The sequence below is a fragment of the Panthera tigris genome, chromosome D3 (assembly GCF_018350195.1).
Source record: "Panthera tigris isolate Pti1 chromosome D3, P.tigris_Pti1_mat1.1, whole genome shotgun sequence".
Lineage (NCBI taxonomy): Eukaryota > Metazoa > Chordata > Mammalia > Carnivora > Felidae > Panthera > Panthera tigris.
In genome coordinates this window covers 74,338,283-74,356,373 of record NC_056671.1, presented here as the reverse complement: position 1 = coordinate 74,356,373, position 18,091 = coordinate 74,338,283, and positions in this window count along the sequence as shown.

Sequence of the window (18,091 nt, the reverse complement as noted above, 5' to 3'; positions counted from 1 at the left end):
GGTTTCATCAACAAGGAATAATTTATTCTGCTTGCGAATAAAATCTTCCCAGTGTTTTAGAGGTCACTAGTTGCACAATGGAGGTTTACACTTTAAATCTGTTTTCCTTGAATAAGTTGTTCTGGTTTTTACCCCCACCCTTTTTTTCTCTAAAACTTAGATGGTAAGAAATATTCTAAGACCTTCAGATGTTTGTCTTTTGAATGTTGAGTTTTATTTATTTCAAGATGTCATCTAGAGAAAAATGCTAAAAACACATTGCTTTATGCCTATTGCAATTCTGTATCAATGGCAACTGTGAAGGTTGGTGCCAGGGCATCAGTAATTGGGTGTATCAAGAAGAAACCAACTAGGGTGATGAACTTGTTTTGGTTTCTCAGGGCCTTTCCAGCTCTGACACTGAAAGTCCCATATCCCAGAAAACCCCTCAGTCCTGGACAAATGCCATGACTGGTGATCTTATTGCTAATAGCAGGGCCTGGGGACAGGATCCTTCCATTGCAAACCCTATTGTAACTCTAAATATTGTATTGAAGATATAGTACTCATTCAAAATTTTTTAATAAAAAATGTAAAATGGTGACAGCCCTAACAACCCACTTGATTAAAAAGACAAAAATGTGTCAGATAATACAAAAACAGAAAATACTGATTGACTCCATCTTAGTCCCCAATGAAAAGGCCTCCCTATACCAGCAATACTAACCTGGGGATTTCCAGGCCCTTCCAGAAACTATGGAGTAACCACAAGGATCCTGCAGATCGCTATGTATACCTAATCTTATCTATAGACAGAATAACAGGATTCACAAATGCATACATTATTGCACTTGAAACATTTGTAGGAACCACCATTGTAAGTAAAATAGGAACTCATTTACAATTTTAAAAAATTCAGTGCATGAGTCTTAGAATTACAGACTTTCAGAGCAGGATGGGACCTTGGAGACTGACTCATCCAACCCCCCCCCCTTTTTTTTACAAATGTGGAAGCTGAGTTGCACAGCTAGTTAATGGAATGTGTGCTCCATGAACAAATCTACCTCATGGTGCTAAGCTAATTACAGTAGAGTTTATATAGCTTTTATAGAATTGTGATTAAGTCCTGTGGGGATACATGATCACCAATTTGCTATCTATCTTCAACGGCATTAAACGGTGACTCCCCCCTCCCCTGCCCTGAGTTACCATACAGTGGCAGCATGGAGTTACAAAGACCTGTAACCTAAGTTTGGTTCTACCAGCAACCAGTTAAGCCATCTTGGGCAAGTCATTTACCAGCTCTAGGCTTCAGTGTCTTCATCTAGAAAAAGAAAGGAACTGGTCAAAACAATCTCTTACATCCTTTTACTCACTAACATTTTATGAGCCTATAAACCATTAAGAGAACTTCCTTGGTCAAAGCTTATAGAAAATTGGCTCCTGGAGTTTTAGCGGAAGCCATGATTATACAGTCAGTCAATGGCAGAATTACAATTAGAATCTAATTCTCTGGACTCCCTGCTTTTTATCTACTTTGGTCCCCCATAGTATATATAATTAAGCTTGCAATGATTACCATCTGCCCCTAGGAAGTGTGGAATCACAGATCAACACAACCATGGAAAAGAGAAAAGTAGAGGGCAGTGACAAAGTCCAAGCTCAGTAACTTCAGATGATCTACTAGGTGAGTTATATCCAACAGTAACCATTACTGGTATTATAATTGTTGTTGTTGATGTTATTGTCATGGTTATTATTAACGACATATTTGAGGGATGTCTTAAGAGTTTATGAATCACATTACATATATATCATCTTATTTAAGTCCACAGCCATACTCTGAAATATTAGAAATATTTGTTTTTACCATCATTTTATGAGTATGGTGATTGATGCTTTAAGAATGCACTCTCTCATAAGTTAGGTATTAGCTACATTTGGCTATTTAAATTGAAATGCATTAAAATCAAATAAAATTTAAAATTATGTTTCTTGGTCTCACTAGCCACACATCAACTGCTCAGTAGCCACGTGTGGGTAATGGGTACCATATTGGATAGTACAGGTATGGAGCATTTCCACCATTGCAGAATGTTCTAGTGCAGCCCTAGAAGACTGTGACTTGCCCAATTCCAGAGAGCTAGTAAGTGGCAGAGCCAGGGCCTTAGTCTTCTCACCTAAGCTCCCCGTGGCCTCATCCCAGGGTAGCTTCTTCTCACCATCTAGCCTATTAGCTGTGTAGACTAATGAAACTCAAGCCAATTTTAATATTACCTTAAAGGATGCATGATGAGGTAGCATCATTCTAGTTTACAGAATGTACTAGGCTATCAGGTCATAGAACAGTCGAGCAAAGTCTGAGCAAAGAGCTGAATCACAAGTATGTCCGTTAGTAACCTTAAAAATAAGTCTTTATTGTTCTGTGACTTTTATTTATTAAAAAAAATTTTTTTTAATGTTTATTTATTTTTGAGAGAGAGAGTGAGGGAGACATGGAGTCTGAGCAGGGGAGGGGCAGAGAGAGAGAGGGAGACACAGAATCTGAAGCAGGCTCCAGGCTCCAGCTGTCAGCACAGAGTGTGATGTGGGGCTCGAACCCATGGACCATGAGATCATGACCTGAGCCAAAGTTAAATGCTCAACTGACTGAGCCACCCAGGTGCTCCTTGTTCTGTGCCTTTTAAACACCAAAGAATTTTCAAACCTCCTTAGTGGCAGGGCTCTACTTTTCAAAGACCAATTCTGAATCTTGAGTCAGCCAAAAAGAGGCAAAAAAGCAGGACCAGAATGTATACCACTTGGAATTCTAGCCAGAGCAATTTTACCCATGTTCATCATCCCACGTTTTCTTTAAAAAAGAAAAAAAAGTATTGATAAATAAATGTAATAAAGGAACAATCTGCACATACTTTTGCCCGTATTGATTTCTGCACAGTTGTCACAGAAAGACTTATTATTTGCCTCCACACCTATACTTAATTCATAACTAGGAAAATAAACTGAAGCTTACAAAAAGGGCAACAAAGCCTAGCAAATTTTTTCCCGCCTGACTCACTTTTGAATAGATCAAAGGTGTATATTCTAAAAAGGAAACAGCGTGACATCTGTAAAGTCTGAGCTTTGAAGCTGCACCATGGCTTGCTCAGAATCTTCATTAAGTCTTTCCTAATTGTGGGGCATCTAGTGAAACCCTTAAACTCTCTGAGACTCTGTTTCCTCATCTGGGAAATGGATAAAATGTCACCTACCTTACTGGGTTAATTTGAGGACTGATGATAATTTACATATAGCCTCGGACCCAGTGTCTGGTGAAATACAGGTATTTAAGAAATAGGAAGTATTAATAGGAAGTATTAATTTTCCTTACGGAAAAAACACTAACCTCCTGATTAACCAATCATTGCTTCAGATGAAAAAAATCAAGCCATTAATAAGTAAAAACGTTCACCTAAAAGAATCACCATCGAAGTCGTTACCTCATTGTCACGCACCATCCCATGTCACCTTAACTGTATTTAAATATAATAAACTTCTCATTGAGTGGTTAATAAAAGACTGGATCCAGAAAAGTTTGTTTTTAGGTATCAATTACATATGTGTATGTTTATAGGTTTCACCCCAGGGAGAAAATACAAATACTCATCTTGTACCTATGTTTTACAAGAACAAGTTCTACGGTAACTTCTAAATTCGTTATTAGCGAAGGTTGCATTTAAGATTCCTATGTCTACTGCTTAATAACACCCAAATTAGTCTCGATGGAATTAGCTGTAATTAAGGACATTGTGAAATATGGTGGGGCAAACAGAATTACACTGTATTACTTTATTAATAATATTCTTTAACTACACTGTAAATTGCTATTAGGCCTGCATATTACTGCCTGGATATGGAAATAGTCTTTTGCTATGCTAATCTAACACAATTTTCTTTTAAATGTAAACAAATTATACTCTATTAATATGCTGTTCTACTTGCATAGTTAATTATTGTAACAGTAAGGAATAAAATTGTTCTGCTTTCTCTGTTTCTGATGGAAAAAGGGCTACATAAATAGTTTAATAGGGAACTAATTATGCAAAAAATTTAGATGCCTAAAATGTGTTTGTAATTACATTAAAATGGTCTTCTGTTCAAATATTGGAAAGCCTGCTAATTGGAGGCTAGCTGAAAATTTAAATATTGTGAATCAATGATTTTAATACAGTACATGTTTGGTTGTGTTTCTGTTCATATTTGTCTTGAAAATGAAGAGAATATTTAACAGTGTTTAATAAGAGAGGGTCTGAGTTTCATACCAATGAAGCTAGTCCGTAGCAGACTGGAATTTTAAGTGTGTATTTTACAGCATTATCACTAATTTACTCAAGGGGTATGGGCAACTTTTGGCTCAAGAACAACAACAAAAGTATATCGCTTGGAGGATAAGTTGATGGGAAAAGAAAACCTGATGCAGACCAAATCAAAGAGTCCTGGAAAATGCCCCATGACAGGCAAACCAGAGTTGATTCGGTTGTAAAATTGCTAAATTGTTTTAGATAAATAAACACATGTAGCAGATCACCTGCCGACTCTCCAAGGATTTCCAAGTGAGTCACCTTATCCAGTTGTAATTAAGGAGTGTTAAAGATGTAGTGCCTTGTTCTAAATGATTCTTCGTGGCATCCAAGCTTTTATTTTGATGCGGAACGGAGGTTCTTAATCTGAGAAAAAATGCAATGCTAAAATAAGCCCACTCTTTTGGAGAGAATTTCAACAACCTGTCCTGAATTTTAAACTATTTTGGAAAAAAAAAGAAGGGCAAACTGTTCATTATAATTTTTACGACAATACAAATGAGAGTACTGCATATGTAACCAGGATTAATTGCACAGATAATTGGGAGCCCAGAAATAACTTTATAATTTAAAATTCTTGCCTACTTACCAGAGCTGTTGTGAGCATCGAGAGATAGAATGCACTTGAAAACGTGTTGAAGACTATAAAGCCCACAAGGAAGGTAACAAGACAATCACTATGGTTATTAATAATAATGAAGACGATGAAATGTCATCTGTCCTATAATGTAATCCTTCCTGGATAGTGCCTTCCACTCAAACTTCGGTACAACGCAGTGGTTAGGCTTGAGCTCTGGAAGTAACAGACCGGGGCGTGACTCCTGGCTCTATGTCCTTGGGCCTGACAGACCCAGGCATGATGTTCTGCATATCTGATTTAAGTTCTAGCACAGGGAACAGTCACAACCAGTCAATTGACTCATTTCTAAAGAACCACTACCACATCCTTTGACCTAAAGGATATCTTTTGCTGATTTTGAAGAAAAGAAAAAAAAAGTTCCAAAATCAGAATTGTTTTTAAGGCTACTGTCTCTTGGGGAAAGCCCAACACCTTAGCCTGGTGTTCGAGACCTTCTGCCCTCTCACCTATCACTTCCGTTAGCTCTCTACTCAGCCTAGGGGGATCCCTTCTTCCTCAAAATGCCACATCCCTTCCCACATCTGCACCACTGGGACTGTTGGTCTCCTTGTCTGGAATGCTCCCTCCTTTTCCCATTCCTTTCAGACCCAACTCAAATTCTCTCTCTTCCTCTAAAGCCCTTCAGGGTCTGAATGCTCCAGGTCTCAGTGACTTCTCCCTTCTTTTTGAATTCCACTAACGTGTAACGTCTGGGCCTTTTCCTCGGCATGTGGCTTGCTTGTTATTTACCTTTATTCTCCTCCAGGTATTTTCTACATCGTTATGTTTCTAGCACACGAAGTGACACATAGTAGGCTTTGTACAGATTTTTGCTCTTTCTCGAGGGCAAAAGCACACAGCACTCAAAGAATATGTGCAAATGTTCTTAAACCAGGTTAGCCAGTTTATCCCAAAACATCCATTTAAATGGACAAGGTGAGGCAGGGAGTCTGAGCCTACTGACAGTTCTATTGGTCCACATCGGCCTCTGTGTTTGTCTGAGAAAGCTTCTTGGATTATGTAGAACAGTTCATGACAAATATTGTGGTGAGGTGATGTCTCATCTAAATCTGTCCTGCCACTACACTGCAGTTACCCACCTCTCTTACCTGATACCGGAGCTAGACAGAAAACACGTATTTGAAAACTCTCAATTCTATCTTTCCTCTACTGAAATTATTTCTTATGTCCCTTCAAAAAAAAAAATTTCAAAGATGGGTGATTTCTACTTCCTGTCAGTGTTCATTTGGGGTATTTATGATGCCTCATGAAAGTCAGATGAGCGTCATATTCTGTGCTGATGGGCAAAAATAATCACAAACTCACTTCCCAGCTCACACTGATAGTTTAGCCATCAGTATCTACCTTTTACATTTTTTAAAAAAATATTTATTTGTTTTTGAGAGAGTGAGAGAGAGAGAGAGAGAGCGGGGGAGGGACAGAGAGAGAGACAGACAGACAGAATCCGAAGCAGGCTCCAGGTTCTGAGCTGTCAGCACAGAACCCAATGTGGGGCTCCAGCTCATGGACCACGAGATCATGACCTGAGCCAAAGTCGGACACTTAACTGACTGAGCCACCCAGGTGCCCCAGTATCTACCTTTTTTAAAAAATGTCACCAGGACTTCCATACCAGTAGAAAGTCATGTATTGATTGATGCAATCATCAATTAATGTATTCCCTCTTTACTTCCCATAATTATTAATGAGCAGTGAAATGCCAACATGGTGGAAACAGAAGGCAGAATAAAGAACAGCAAAGACACTGATCATTCAAAACTAAAGAGGCAGCTCATGAATAATGGATAGCTATGTGCATACAAATTGCCAGGAGAAATAATTTCTGTTTTTCCAGGATATTCTCCTTAGTCCTGTACTTCATTCAGAAGGATTCTATTCCCCTCGCAAACAGGGTATACAATGTGTATATTCCACGCAAATACTTTTGAGAATGCAAAATGGCTTAACAAGTGGAACACTCAACCTAGCTGGGTACTTTCCCTAAATTAAAAGTTTTCATTACAGAGAATTGACCCATTCTTGTCCACTCACAGCCATTACTCTTTACCATCTGCTATGTTTCTATCTGCAGAAACCTGAAAACACCTTGTTCAGCTGATTGTCACAGAGTGAGAACCCAAAGTCATGTCCAATGGAAAGTAGGTCACAGGGAGAAGCTAAGCCCACTCATTTATTTTTCCTTTTCAATTGCCATATATATATGATACTTTATTGACCTTTTGCTATATTTTCCACTGGTTGCATTACATATACATATAGAATGACCATTAAAATAATCATATTATCTGTGCCAGACTAATCCATTTTCATTATCTTCTGATCTTCCAGCATATGACTTACAGACAGAATATTAAAATCCAAGAAGGATTTAGCTCACTGCACATGTTGCCACTGGTAACCCACGGTAATAAGGTAACCCTATATATTCACAAGTGCCATATGTCACATGCATAGATACATATGCAGACACAGAAACTGTTTTTAGAAAACTCATGCCTTCCAATAAAAAAAAAAAAAAAAAAGTATTCCTTGGAGTACATCACCAGAGACTTAGGCTATTGATTCAATTTATTCTCTAACTTTCAGAGCTTTATTTCTGGTTTTATAGGAATTACAGGAAAACCAAGTTATAAAAGTTCTCAAGAAACAAAGAATGAGTATTTACTGAGAAGTCCCAATGAAATGAGGTCTATCAGTAGAAGCCCGAATGTAACCCACTTAGAGATTTAGATTTGAGTTAAGATAGAGTTTGAAAAAAAAAATGCTGGGTGGCTGGGTGCCTGGGTGCCTGGGTGACTCAGTCAGTTAAGTGTCTGACTCTTGGTTTCAGCTCAGGTCATGATCTCATAGTTTGTGAGTTCAAGATCCACATCAGGCTCCACGCTGACAGCGCGGAGCCTGCCTGGGATTCTCTCTCTCTCTGTCCCGCCTCTGCTCTCTGTGTCTCTCAAAACAAATAAACTTCTAAAAAAAATGTTTTTTAAATAAGAGACGAAAGTAAGTTCATTTCCAGATAAAATAATATCTTTAATTGTTAATATATATTCAACCAATTATTTATATATATACTTATATATATCTATATCACTGGATATATATACAATAAGTAATATATACATACACATGTACATATATAATCATATATACATGTATAATTGGTAGTATTTATATATTACTGATTATTTACATAATAATGCTCTGGTAATAAAAGATTCTTTAATGGGATATTATTTTTTCATGTCCCCCTCAAAAGTCAAAACTTCAGGATATTAAAGATATGTTGGTGAAATGGATTCATATTTTCCAACCTGGCTATTCAAAACCAAACCCTAATGCAGCACCATTTGTTCTATCAAAGAAAGATGTAATATATTTCAAAAGGGAAAACTAGTTTCTTACAAGACCTTATAGGATACTTAATACCCCCTTGGTTTGCTTGGGGATGGAAAAAGAACATACTCAGAATCGGTGGGAAGATTTCATTTGGAAGACAACAGCTATGTTTGTTGTGTTTTGTTTTAAACTCTGGTCAGTGCCAAAGGGTACAATGAGGCAAATGAATGAAGAAGGAAAGGCCCCAAATAAGAGATCCTGAAGCTTCTCTTACCTCGAATGGCCATTTGTAATGTAGAAGGATGCCTCATTTTCTTCCATAGGATCTAGACTAGCAGAGTCTGAGTAAAAGATATTACCATGACACAAAGCCATTGGATTCTCATTCAAAGGGTCGAGCAAACATCAACAGTGGGTATATACTGTGCTATTAATTATGTAACTAGTTTCTTTGGAACAAAGTGTTCTTTCTCCTAAACATACTTGAATATTCCTAAGAATATTTTTATATTAGTCTGTACCTCTCTGTTTTCTTTTTTCTTGCAGCTTTATTGAGGAATGACTGACAAAATTATATATATTTAAGATTTAAAATATGATGATTGCTATATGTACACATTGTGAAATAAATAGCACAAGATGATTCACATATCCAGTTAGTGTATGTATGTGTGTGGTGAGAACACTTGAGATCTACTCGTAGCAAATTCATCTCCCTGTGTTTCTATGACAGTGTTACCTTGAGAGCTAGAATAAAAACTGCTTTCAGGACAACAGCAGCAATGTCTGACCAAAGTCCCCTCTTCTGTACTCCTGCACTTCTCTGCGCCACAGAGAAGATTCCTTCCTCTTTTTCAAAGATTCCTATCATGCCTGCAGGTCCCTCTTCCTGTTTCCCGGACAAAGATGCCTCCCTCCAGGCCCACAGAACCTTCCCTGACCTCCTCCACGGTCTTCCATACAATCCCCGTCTCTTCTCCAGAGAAGTCTTTTCTCTCTCTTTCCTCACTCTTACATGCTTTTTAATTACAGGAACCTCAAGGAATTGTAGTTATCATAAGTCCTAAAGTGCCATGAAAATACGTTCCCTTCACCTGCCCGCATCACACAGCAGCTGGAATGGAGAAGTCTAGTCCCAGGCCAAGAATAACCAAGAAGTCAGTTTTTATTAGATGTGGTAATTCATAAAGTAATGTACCTTCTATTACTTGGGGGCCTATCTAATACCTTTGTTCCCCTCTTGCAAATAGATTTTTTTTAATGGACCTAAATATCAGCATATTATTTTTTCTTCAAGTTATAGCAAAGCAACGTCTAATAAATGATCAAAAATTAAATGCATCCATAATAACAGAGAGATTGCAGGAGAAAACTAAAATAGGTTAAGTTTTTTAAAATTATTCTACATTTTCTCTGTCCATGCACAGTTATACATTCCTGGCTTCTTATATCCAACCTCTTTTTTAACGCATCTGTTATGTTTTTGGTAAGTGTATGAAGGAAAGACTTACAAACTTTTTGAGCATCTAAAGAATCTGTGAAATATTCTTTCAAAAAAGAAATCACCACTTGAACATTGCCCCTTTGATTCCTTCCTCCTTCACAGAGACTTCTCATTCTGCTTAGCCTTATAAGTTTTCTGGTTTCAAGTCTGCTGTTTGAAAAAAAAGTATAAGGTGCTTTGGAGGAAGAAAGTCATTTGTCACTGCAGAGAAATGAAGGTGAACCTAGGGCATTCTAGGAGGGACCAGTTGTTGACTATTGCATGGATTTGCTATAAATGCAGGGAGAGACATGGAGATATATCTCAGGAACAAATAATATAGATAGGTTTAAGACAAAGTTGGTTTTATGGGCTCAAAAAATATAAAGAAATTAATTATGATAATGCCAGTTAAGGTAAAATACAGTGTGCGTTAAAGGGGGAAAAATACAGTAAGCCATCTATAGCAATCACCACTTTATATAATTTCTGTGACATTATATGTCTCTTCTAACTATGAAGTGAGGAAGAAGCTTTAGGACATCGGGAAAAAATTAGAATTAATTCAGACATCTTCTTCAATTTTTCTTTTTATAAATTTTTTTAATGTTTATTTTTGAGAGAGACAGAGCATGAGAGGGGGAGGGGCAGAGATAGAGGGAGACACAGAATCTGAAGCAGGCTCCAGGCTCCGAGCTGTCAGCACAGAGCCTGACTCAGGGCTCAGACCCACCAACCACAGGATCGTGACCCGAGCCGAAGTCGGACGCTTAACCTACTGAGCCACCCAGGTATCCCTTCAATTTTTCTTTTTTACAAACTTCCAAGGTAATTTAAGGGATTTGTCTTCAGGTTTCTTTATCCTGGAAAGTCTAATGGAATCCTCACCATTAGAAACACACAGACACAGACACACGAGAGTAATAAGAAAACAACAGTATCTGCATGGGAGATCAGATGAGAGAGGAGTGCTGAGGGAGGCCCATGTGCGGTGGACACAGACACCCGAGAGGAAGTTTCTGTGAGAAGGCACCAATTGAATAGTATATATTAAGGGACTGTGATCTTTGAGTGAAAGTTCTTTGTCATGTAGCGTGTTTATGTAACAGTTTTTCATGAAAGTTAAAATGCACCATCGAATCAAATTTTAATAAGAATACACTAAAAGTTGAACAAATGAGACTCTCTTTCAATGTCGCCCTTTCACTAATTCTTCACCCCGTTCTCTTATCCTCCACACCTCCATCCCACCTCCACCAGGCTACGTGGTATTAATAATCATGTTCCACTTAGTGACTCTACCTTAGGTAGGTATTCCCTGTACTCCCATTCTAAGATTGGTACCCAAGTACCCAAGCTCCCTCAGTGCTTTTGAATGCTCTAACACTCATTCTCGTTCACATTACTTGTCTTCCCCAAGAGACCAAGTTCCAAGGGCAAGAAACATGTCTGTCTCATCACACATGTGTCTCAACACACCATCTCCATGACACTCAGTAATATTCACCTGGCACTCACATATTTGTTAAGTTAAAGTAAAATTTATCAAGCCACTTAACTTAGGCCCAACTCATGTCCCATCATTTGGTGATTGAAAGTATGATGGAGAATGGATTTCTAAATCACAAAAAAAGTCAAGCAAATAACTTTAATGGTTTCGAAGTCTTAATTCCTTTGACATCCTGTGTTTGCTATCATTATCATTCATCATTTGCATTATCTCCCACAGTCTCCTCCTCTTCCTCTTTCTCCTTTTGGGACTCTAATTTCTGTAGCAGTCATTGTCCTCTGACTCCAAAGCAATATAACCAGAGAGGAAAAACTGGATGTTCACACTAACAGCATCAATAGTTTGAGACAACCGCATTTCTTCCTGATGGGGTCACATTCCCAGCTCTAACTGCTCTCCATTCAGTCACAGGTACGGACATCCCCAGGGTTATTTATGTGAAATGAGATCATGTTATTTCTGTTCACTATAAAACAAGCATCCAGGCAAATCATCACTAGGTTTCAGAAGTCACTAGTGTATCATTTTTTTTTTTTTTAAATCAACCTCTGGATTCTTTTTTTTTTTTTTAATTTTTTTTTTAACGCTATTTATTTTTGAGACAGAGAGAGACAGAGCATGAACGGGGGAGAGTGAGAGAGAGAGGGAGACACAGAATCTGAAACAGGCTCCAGGCTCTGAGCGGTCAGCGCAGAGCCCAACGCGGGGCTCGAACTCACGGACCACGAGATCGTGACCTGAGCCAAAGTCAGCCGCTTAACCGGTTGAGCCACCCAGGCGCCCCCACTAGTGTATCATTTAACCACTTGATATTCATGGAATTAAGGGGCTTCCCAATGGACCCAATGTTATTGTTACTATGGCAGCTGCCACCCTCAACAGACTGTGTCTCTCAAACTCTCAGCTGTTATAAGAGAAAGTTGCTCAATTTAAGAGCATCCATTTTTAAGAATTTTTTTTAAAAGAAAGAGGAAAAAATCTGAAAACATGATTTTTGACATTCCCTAGAGCCAGCTGAGATAACCTCATCTTCATTGGGCCTGAGTGAAGGTATGAATGACTCAAACAACCAACCAAAAACAAAAGCAAAAGACTTTCACGGTGATCATTTGCTAGAATTAAGATAATCTAGAAAATAAATGGCTGATGTAAAATGTAGAATACAGTTTTATAATCAGCCTTTAGGGAGACTAAAACCTACAGGAGCAACCTCTACCAGAAGAATCTCTGTTGATCTTACTTCTTTTTTTTTAATTTTTTTTTTTAAATTTTATTTATTTTTGATAGAAAGAGAGAGCGAGCGAGCACAAGTGGGGGAGGGGCTGAAAGAGACAGAGACACAGAATCCAAAGCAGGCTCCAGGCTCTGAGCTGTCAGCATAGAGCCCGACACAGGGCTCGAACTCACGAATTGCGAGACCATGACCTAGGCCGGAAGTCAGAAGCTTAACCAACTGAGCCACCCAGGCACCCCTGTTGATCTTACTTCTTAAGTATCTTATTAGGTAATGAAAAAAATGCATATTTATGTTCTTTAGTAGGTTAGATACTATGACAGTCCTTTTTAGCTGTAAACTGTTTTTAAAAAATTGGAAAACACTAGTAAAGGCAAGCCACAGACAAGAAGAAAAAATATATATATATAGGTACATTTCACAAAGAACTCATATCCAGAATATAATATATAAAGAACTCCCATAAATTATTAGCAAAAAGAAACTTAATACTAAAACTATAAATGACCAATTTTTTTTAATGAAAAAAATACTTGAATAGTCACTTCACCAAAGAAGACATTTGGATGGCCCATGAATAAAAAACAGAAAAAGACAGACCAAATCACTAGTAATCAAGGAGTTGCAAAGTAAAGCCACAAAGGGATATTACTACACACCCACTCAAATGCTAAGCTGTAAAGACTGACCAAGTGCTGGTATGCATGTAGATCAAAGGGAATGCTCATATATCCTCAGTGAGACTGTAAAATGGTACAACCACTTTGGAAAACTGCTTGGCAGTTTCTAAAGTTAAACATATACATACATTCCATTTTAGGAATATTCTCAAAATGGATAAATGCCTATATCCAGAAAAAGCTTGAAAAAGGATGGCCTTGATTCATAATAGCCCCAAACTAGAAACATCACAGATGTCCCTCAATAGGAGAGTAGATATCCGTGGATATCTATGTTATTGATTGTATCTGTGGCTCATTCCATGTTATTGGATGTATCGATAGTTCTTTCTCCTTTGTTACTGAACAGTAAATTACTAATAAAGTTAATAAAAGGGCTACTGAGACACTCATCAACAAAGATGAATCTAAAAAATATGATATTAAGCAGAAGAAGGCAGACACAAAAGAGTACATATTGTATGATTTTATTCCCATGAAATTTCAGAACAGACCAACTATATAGGATTGGGACGTATATTCCCAGTGTGGTAAATGGCACGGGAACAGGTCTGGAAGCTGTGATAAGCAATATTCATGGAAGAATTTCAAAAACTGTTTTCTGAACCAGAAGCTGCTTATGTAAGTTGGGGCTAGATCGTAAAGAACCCTGGGTGCCAGGCTGAGGCATTATTCTTTAGGTTGAGGGTATCCATTTTCAATTCTAAGCTGAGACATGCCATGTCCCAAGTGATCATTAATCTGGATGAGGTACAGAGACCACATGGAAGGAAGCCCTGAGTCTTCAGGAGATACCTCTCTGAAATACTTACACGTATTTGTAACTGAAGGGTTTTATCAACCCATTTCCTGCCTATAAAATGTTAGGGATTCAACAGCCTTTTTTCACTTTGTATTCTCTCTGTCCCTCTCAGTACAAACTGACAGTGTTTCTGGTGGTGTAAATTTATTAAGAACTTTGTGGTCTCCCATGTTTGTCACTCTGTACACAGCTTTCCTACAAGTCTATCCTGGATCATCCCATTTCTATTTGGCTTCTGTTGGGCTGGCTGAGGGGATCTAGGAGTCACATACTTAATCTTCTCAAAGAGCCTTTTGTGTGAATGAATACTCTGGCCTCTTAATCTTTTTGAGATCCTAACAAAATGTTTTCCAGTCACACCTCAGTTTCTTCTTTCCCCGGTTTCCTGGTTTCCTGGCCTTGAATGGATTAATGCTAGCATCTTTTGCAATCTCGATAGGCTGAACATTTCCCAGGTCAAGCCACGATTCCTTTTTGTTTGTCAGTCTTCCCTCTGTTTACCTATTTCCTCCTACATTTTATTCTCAACAACAAGAGAAACCAGACCGCACCTTCAACACTTTGCTTGGAAATCTTTTCAGCTAAATATCTAAGTTAATCATTTACAAGCTCTGCTTTCCACATAACCGCAGGACACATTTTCCTAAGCTTTCCACCACTGTAAAACAAAAATTTCCTGTCCTCCAATTTCTAACAGCATGTTCCTGATTTCCTTCTGAGCCTTCACCAGCAATGCCTGTAATGACCATAATTCTACCAGCAGTCTGTTCATGACATTCAGGTATTCTCTAAGGTGATATATGTTTTCTCTACCAGACTTCTCCCTTTCTTCTGAGTTCTCAGTAGTGAAGAGATTAACATCCATATTTCTATTAACAGTCTGTTCAAAGCAATTCAGGCTTTTTCTATGATCCTTCTCAAAATTCATCCAGCCTCTGCCCATTACCAATTCAAAGTCACTCCCACATTTTTAGGTATTTAATATGTCAGCACCCTGCTTCCAGGTAGTTACCAAAATCTGTATTAGTTTCTATGGTTGCTACCACAATCTCTAACTGCCTTTCTCAATAAAATACAGTATTAGTATTGATGATACTGTTATCCTACATGATATAAAATCTGTTATCACATATACAAAAACCATGAATACTCCTCTGATTACTTGCATTACCATAATGAGTCAAAGAATTACATTTTAATATCCCAAATTCCAATTACCTCTCACCCAGCTAGACATAGCAAAACTCACATAACTAAAAACTATGAATTAGTAATAATTTTTAGTGATAGATTTCCTGTAAAAGGTCTACAAATATTGTAAACAAGTTAAGTCCACTAAAAGATTGTTTTATAATTAAGAACATAACTGTTTAAAGACATTGATAAAATAAACTGAAGAAAGACACAAATAGGTGGAAAGATATCCTGTTTATGGATAGGAGATATTAGATATCTTATTAGACATGGATAGAATTGATATTGCTAAAATGTCCACACTACTCAAAGTCATCTAGAGAATCAACTTAATCCCTGTCAAAATTCCAGTGGCATTTCTCACAGAAATAGAAAAAATAATGCTAATCATATAAAAGTGCAAAAGACCCCAAATAGCCAAAGCAATCTTGAGAAAGAAGAACAGAACTAGAGATAATCACACTTCCTGATTTCAACTATATTACAAAGCAATGGTAATCAAAATGGTATGCTACTGGCATAAAAACAGACACATAGACCAATGGAACAGAATCAAGAGCCCAGAAATAAATGCATGCTCCCCAATGTTTATAGCAGCACTATCAACAACAGCCAAAGTATGGAAAGAGCCCAGATGTCCATGAATGGATGAATGGATAAAGAAGATGTGGTATATATATATACAATGGAGTATTACTCGGTAATCAAAAAGAATGAAAACTTGCCATTCACAACTACATGGATGGAACTAGAGGGTATTATGCTAAGCAAAATTAGTCAGTCAGAGAAAGACAAATATCATATTACTTCATTCATATGAGGACTTTAAGACACAAAACAGATGAACATAAGGGAAGGGAAGCAAAAATAATAAAAAACAGGAAGGGGGACAAAAACATAAGAGACTCTTAAATATGGAGAACAAACTGAGGGTTGCTGGAGGGGTTGTGGGAGGGGGGATGGGCTAAATGGGTGAGGGGCACTAAGGAATCTACTTCTGAAATCATTGTTGCACTATATGCTAACTAACTTGGATATAAATGAAAAAAAATAAATTAAAAAAAGAAAGAAAAAGAAAGAAAGAAAGAAAGAAAAGAGAGAAAAAATAAATAACCTAAAATTTAAAAAAAAGAAATAAATGCATGCATATACAGTCAACTAATATTTGATAAGGAAGTCAAGAACATTCAATGAGAAAAGGACAGTCTCTTTAATAAATGTGGTGGGGAAACGATATTCATATACAAAAGAATGAAATTAGATCCCTAACTTTTATTACTCACAAAAATTAAAATGGACTAAAGACATATATGTAAGACATGAAACCATAAAACTCTTAGAAGAAAACAGAGAAAAAGCTTCTTGACATGGGTCTTGGCAATGATTATTGGATATGACACCAAAAGCACAAGCAACAAAAGCAAAAATCAACAAATAGGAGTAAATTAAACTAAAAAGCTTCTATATAGCAACAGAAACAAGCAACAAAATAAAAGACAACCTATGAAGAGGGAGAAAATATTTGCAAACCACAATCTGATAAAGGGTTTCAATATCCCAAAAACATAAGTAACATACACAACCCAATAGCAAAAACAAAAAACAGCAAAGAAAATGCAAAAGACACATAATCAGTTAAGAAAATGGGGCAAAGGACCTGAATAGACATTTTTCCAAAAACATACAAGTGGTCAACAGATACACGAAAAGGTGCTTGACATCATTAATCAATCATCAGGGAAATGCAAATGAAAACCAGTGAGATACCACTTCGCACCTGTTAGAATGGCTATTATCAGACAGACAAGAGATAATAATGCTGGTGGAGCTGTAGAGAAGAGATATCTATTGTGCCATGTTGGTGAGAATATAAACCGGTATAAGAACTATGGAAAATAGTATGGAGGTTCCTCAAAAAATAAAACATAGAACTGTTTTATGGTCTAGCAATCCCACTTCAGGTCATGAAATCACTATTTCAAAGAGATATCTGTACCTTGATGTTCACTGCAGCATCATTCACCAGAACAAAAACACAGAACCAAAGAAACAACCTAAGTATCCTTCAATGGATGAATGGATAAAGAAAATGCAATATGTGTGTGCATGTGTGTGTGTGTGTGTGTGTGTGTGTGTGTGTGTGTATGTATGTGTTCACGTGTGTGTTGTGTATACATGAATATAAAGTGGAGCATTATTCAGCCATAAAAAAGTAAATCCTGCCATTTGGAACAACGTGAATGAAACTTGAGGGCATTTTGCTAATAAGTCAGACAGAGAAAGACACCCATTGTATCATCTCACTTCCACATGGACTCTTAAAAAGCTGAACTCATAGAAACAAAAGTAGATGGGTGGTTGCCCAGGAATGTAGGGTAAGGGAAGTAGGAGACGGTGATCAAAGGGTATAAAACTTCAGTTATAAGATGAATAAGTTCTGAAGATCTAATGTATCGTATGGTTACTATAGTTAACAATACCATATTATATACTGAAAGTTGCTAAGAGAGTAGACGTTAAATGTTCTCACACATACACACTCAAAGTAATTATGTAAGGTAACAGAGGTGTTGGCTAATCTTACTGCAGTAATTGTTTCGCAATATACACGTATATCAAATAATAACACTGTACATCTTAAACTTAAATAATGTTATATGTCAACTATATCTCGATAAAGCTGGATTGGGAGGAGAACAGAGCTGTTTAAATGTTTCTGACAAATGATGCCAGTTTGTCTAACAAACGCCCACATTCTATTAAGGGCCATATTTATGTTCAGAATGTATTTTACATTGTAGGGAATTCTACAATTACCTCTATATTCTTGTTTAATTGTACTTACCTAGAGACTGATGAAAATAAATGCAAAGAAATCTTTAATTCATTTTTACTT